Source organism: Ahaetulla prasina, chromosome 13, assembly GCF_028640845.1.
Source record: "Ahaetulla prasina isolate Xishuangbanna chromosome 13, ASM2864084v1, whole genome shotgun sequence".
Taxonomy (NCBI): Eukaryota; Metazoa; Chordata; class Lepidosauria; order Squamata; family Colubridae; genus Ahaetulla; species Ahaetulla prasina.
The window spans coordinates 19,432,797-19,438,796 of NC_080551.1; positions in this window are offsets into that span (position 1 = coordinate 19,432,797).

Consider the following 6,000-nt stretch of genomic DNA (forward strand, 5'->3'; position numbering starts at 1 on the left):
GAGATGGAACTGAATGTTTCCTTGAAAAAGGAACCCAAGAATGAATTTGGGCACCGTCTTGATTCATCGTGATCTCATCAATAGTGTAGGAAGGTAGCACCCACCCCTTTCCTAGGAAAATGAGATATTTTAAGGTAAAGGTAAAGGTTCCCCTCGCACATATATGCTAGTTGTTGCCGACTCTAGGGGGCGGTGTTCATCTCCGTTTAAAAGCCGAAAAGCCAGCGCTGTCCGAAGATGTCTCCGTGGTCATGTGGCCGGCATGACCCAACGCCAAAGGCGCACGGAACGCTGTTCCCTTCCCACCAAAGGTGGTCCCTATTTTTCTACTTGCATTTTTTACGTGCTTTTGAACTGCTAGGTTGGCAGAAGCTGGGATAAGTAACAGGAGATCACCCCGTTAGCAGCACTAGGGATTCGAACCGCTGAACTGCCGACCTTTCGATCGACAAGCTCAGCGTCTTAGCCCCTTGAGCCACTGCGTCCCTAAAAAGAGCAGAATATTTCCCCTAAAATGGAGGCAAAAACTCAGCCCCACCACCGCCACCTTTGTCAATGGGCCATGAAGGCCTGGGCCAGTCTATTCTACATAAGAAAGATCTACCTCCTGCTAGCCATAGTAGGAATTGCCCAAAGCCCTCTACCCATCTAGCAACAGAATTCACCACACGGCACCTGGAGAGATTGCATCACCCAGCAAGGCTCAACCAAGCCTACTCAAAAGACAACCTACAAAGTCACCCCTGCATAGCCCCATGGGAGTCTTGACAACCAATCAGGACACAAGCTCAAAATTCAAAAGCCCAACCGAGGGCATAAAACCCAGGCACTCTCAGCATCTCTGCCCTGTTTCTGCCCAGGATCTCAAGCCGTGCAATCCTGTTCATCAATAAACCCTCCTTCCAAACAGCTTCCATCAATCCAGCGTCTTTCTCCCCACTTGGAACTGAACCCAGATGGACGTTTCTTCCAGCAGAGGTTATGCAAGAATCTGCCTTTTCCTCTTCCCCAGTCTTTGTGAAGGTGTCCTTTATTTTTTGGTGCAGGGGGGAACCGAGGCTGTTTTCAGAACAAGCAGTGCCTTGAACCCTTTGGCTCTTTCCTTTGTGTTGTAACTAGGCCACAGATAACTAAGCAGTTTTGTGAAAATGGGAGAATGTTAATTGCCTAGCAATTTCGGGTTAGGCATACTTTCCAGGGGCTTAATTTAATTGTTGCAAAAACTATACTTTGAAGCCACATGAGGCATCGTGCAATTTCAGGTTGGAGATTATGCCTGTATGAAAATAGCATTAGGGACGAAGGGCCGGGGGGGGGGGGGGAAGGAGGGAAGGAGGGAGGGAGGCGCAGTCAGTCTAGACTGCATAAACCCTGTGCGGAAACTTGACACGTGACGCGCTTCAGTTGTTTAGATTTTGGGAAAGGCTGGGAGGATGGAGCAACATGGAGTCTGACTGGCAAAATCGATACTGCCGTTTTGCAAAAAATAATAATAATAATAAAAAAAAAAACCCTTCACAGACATTCTTAACTTTAGACTGTGAGGGACCGGCAGCTTTTAAATGTAAAATCAAACCAGGGATGAAATGCTCCTGGTTTGGACCGGATCACCCGATCCGGTAGCGATAGCAGCGGGTGGTTCGGAGAACCAGTAGCAAAAATCCCTGCCCCCCACACCATGCCCAGCTGAGCCGTGCGATTATCAGAGGGTTTTTTTTTTAACTTTTAAAAGCATTTTTTCTTCAGCCGAAAAAATGCTTTTAAAAGTAAAAAAAAAATGTCTATACATCTCAAAGTTTTTGAAAGAAAAAAAAAAACCAACTTGTGTAATATATAATTCTGATGCCGCCATTGAGATTAGTAGCCGTTGATGGCCCGGTTGCCTTTATTAAAAATGTTGGCCGACTCCAGAACGGATGGTGAGAAGTTTGCAGAATTTAAACAGCTGTTGTTTAAAAGAAGGGCACCGTGTTGCTCAAGTATGCCTCATGCAAGGAAGAGCTTAGCTTTTATCAATCCTGAATCTCCATACGGTTGGCTTCTATGGGTGACTGAGTTTAAATATTGCAAGGAAGGAAGGGGGAAAAAATGATTGCACACACCTGGTTTTGTGTCTTCACTTACCTACCTTTTCAGTGAGCTAGAAAGTCCCAAATGCTGCAATCTTTCTTCTTCCAGGATATGTGTGTGTGTGTGTGTGTGTGTGAGAGAGAGAGAGAGAGAGACAGACAGACAGACAGACAGACAGACAGACACAGACAGAAAGAGAAACATACACAGATGAGAAAGACAGAAAGAGAGAGACAGAGAAAGAGAAAAAGAGAGAGCAAGAAAGACAGTGAAAGAGGGAGCGAGAAAGAGATACACACACAGAGAGAGAGACAGAGAAAGAGATAGGGACAGAGAGAGAGAGAGACAGAGGGAGACAGAGAGAAAGAGAGATACACACAGAGAGAAAGAGAGAGAGAGAGAAAGAGACAGAGAGACACAGAAAAAGAGAGATACACAGAGAGAGAGAGAGAGAGACAAAAACAGATACACAAAGAAAGACAGGAAGAGAGAGAGAAAGAAAGAGAGAGAGAGAGAGACATAGCGAAAGAGAGGGAGACAGAAAAAGAGAGACAGAGAATAAGGGAGAGAGAGAGAGAGAGAGGCTGTGTGTGTGTATCTTAACCACTTTAATGTGATTATAAATTTTCCCTGGTTTTCTAGAGTTGGTTGGCAAACTAGGGGATGCCCGTTAAATAAGATGAAGAAGAAGAGATTCCCCACCACCACCCGAGGATTGAAACAGAAGCATCTTCTCGTCCCTTCAATGCCTCCCTCCGGTTCGTTTATCCTCCTAATCCGGTGTGCTATTCAGAGTTCCTTTGCTGCTAAAAACAGAGGCCCAATCTAGTTATGGCTAATGAATCCTGACCTCCCAAGGATACCGCTTAGTCTTTTTAAGCCATCGAAGCAAATGAGCATGACCTTATGGCAGCAAATCATGCTCCCTGGCCGGAATGGGGTGGGAGGGCTACAAACCTCATTCCTATCTCAAGCTAGCTTGGCAGGGTCCAAAGGCGGCAGAACTCGGTGTTCTGAATAACAACAGGAGAAACAAAGTTGTTTGAAAGGACCCAATTAGGGACGGTTGTTTTTTGACGTTCCTGACTGATCTCGCGGAACATTCTGTGCAAAAGATGGAGGGAATCACAACAATACAAGAGCAAACAATAGATTTAAACTCAATGTTAACCGCTTCAATCTTGATTGCAGAAAATATGACTTCTGTAACAGAGTTGTTAATGCTTGGAATGCACTACCAGACTCTGTGGTCTCTTCCCAAACTCCCAAAAGCTTTAACCAAAAACTGTCTACTATTGACCTCACCCCATTCCTAAGAGGTCTATAAGGGGCGTGCATAAGAGCACAAAAGTGCCTACCGTTCCTGTCGTATTGTTTCCTTTCATTATATCCAATTAATATAGTTATTACATACTTATGCTCATATATAGTAGTAGTACCTGTGGGAGGGTAGTAGTACCCTCTCATATATAGTAGTAGTACCTGTGAGTAGTAGTACCTGTGAGAGGGATCTTGGAGTCCTAGTGGATAACCATTTAGATATGAGCCAGCAGTGTGCAGCAGCTGCTAAAAAAGCCAACACAGTTCTGGCTGCATAAACAGAGGGATAGAATCAAGATCACGTGAAGTGTTAATACCACATTATAATGCCTTGGTAAGGCCACACTTGGAATATTGCATCCAGTTTTGATCGCCACGATGTAAAAAAGATGTGGAGACTCTAGAAAGAGTGCAGAGAAGAGCAACAAAGATGATTAGGGGACTGGAGGTTAAAACACATGAAGAACGGTTGCAGGAACTGGGTATGTCTAGTTTAATAAAAAGAAGGACTAGGGGAGACATGATAGCAGGGTTCCAAAATCTCAGGGGTTGCCACAAAGAAGAGGGAGTCGGGCTGTTCTCCAAAGCACCTGAGGGTAGAACAAGAAGCAATGGGTGGAAACTGATAAAAAAAAGAAGCAACTTAGAACTAAGGAGAAATCTCCTGACAGTTAGAACAATTAATAAGTGGAACGACTTGCCTGCAGAAGTTGTGAATGCTCCAACACTGGAAATTTTTAAGAAAATGTTGGATAACCATCTGTCTGAGATGGTGTAGGGTTTCCTGCCTGGGCAGAGGGTTGGACTAGAAGGCCTCCAAGGTCCCTTCCAACTCTGTTGTTATATATATTATATATGCTTATATATTATATAGTTATTTTCATGCTTATGCTTATATATATTTTTTTACTTACATTTATATCCCGCCCTTCTCCGAAGACTCAGGGCGGCTTACATTGTGTAAGGCATATATACAGTATATATACTGTTGTGACAAAAATAAATAAATAAAAATAAATTAAATTTAAAAAAAGTAGAGAGAAGAAGGGGGGGAAAACACAGAGAGAGAACATTCCCCATCACAACTAGCTGTTGAATATGGACACTTCACTGCAATTTAATGAATATGTGGTCGATTTGAAAGATCTCGAGAAGAAACCGGCAGAAACAAACCGGGGGGAAATCCAGCAGGTTCTGGAGCAGGGGTGAAATGCTACCAGTTCGAACCGGTTCGGCTGATCCTGTAGCGATGGCAGCGCGAGGCTCCGCCCACACCACCCAGTCGTCATTACTTCCTGGTTTTAACCAGGAAATAAGCTCTGCGCATGCACAGAAGGGTTTGCGCATGGGCAGATGGTCCACCCGTGGATGTGATGTGTGCGCGCGGGCACTTCCAAACCAGTAGGGAAGGTAAGTAGATTTCACCCCTGTTCTGGAGAACCGGTAGCAGAAATTTTGAGTAGTCCGGAGAACCGGCAAATACCACCTCTGGCTGGTCCCAGAGTGGGAAGGGAAGGGAGATTTTGCAATATCCTTCCCCCTGCCACGCCCACCAAGCCACGGAACAGGTAGTAAATAAATTTGAATTCCACCACTGTTTGACAGGATCATTCATGTAGCCCTTTTAGTTCTTAATTGACAAGGCCATATAAATAAATAAATAAAATGGGAGGGCTCTTTTCCTGAACAATTTTTTCCCCACGGAGATGCCTTCTGAGGGAACATCAAAGGGAGACAATGAACGAAATGAAAAAAAACAAAAAACTCATGGACCAGGTGCAAATAGTTTTAGTTGCACCTCCATTCTTCGGGTCACCAGTTCAAAAAGGAAACCGAGGACCAGACATAGTCCCACCATGTCTACTTATGGAACATGAAACACAATAATATTTGTCAACTTGAAATGGGAGGGATTGAGAAGGTGCCCAGCAATCCTTTTAACTTCATTTTCTCTTTTGCCTTCATTTCAGGGCAGGGCTTTCTGGTTTGCTGACCTCAAGTGCTCAGGAGTAGAGAATGTCTTCCCCAAATCTACATTTAGCTATGGCTTAAGCTCTGGTCACCCTGAGAGCAGAATCATTTCAATTGCCAGAAGTGGTTGGATCGTTGGGTTGCAACCGGTTGTACCTTAGTTTTGACCTTTGAATGATGAGAAGGACTCCAAGATTGACACAAATAAATATTGAAAGGCTAGTTTTTCTTGTCTGTTTGATCAACTGCATCCATCTCCCCCACCTCTCTCTCTCTCCCTCCCTCCCCCTCTCGCCCTCCCGCCTCTCTTCTCTCTCTCTGTCTCTCTCTTCTCTCTCTCCTTTCCTCCCTCCCTCTGTCTCTCCCTCTTTCTGTCTCCTTCCCTCCCTTTCTTCTCTCTCTCCCTCTCTCTCTCTCTCCCTCCCTCCCTCTCCCTCTCGCCCTCCCTCCTCTCTCTCTGTCTCTCTTTCTCTTCTCTCTCTCCTTTCCTCCCTCCCTCTGTCTCTCCCTCTTTCTGTCTCCTTCCCTCCCTCTCTTCTCTCTCTCCCTCTCTCCGTTCTTCTCTTTCTCTCTCCCCCTCCCTCCCTCTTTCTTTCTTTTTCAGTTGCAAGTAGAAAAATGCTTTATGTAACAGGCTAC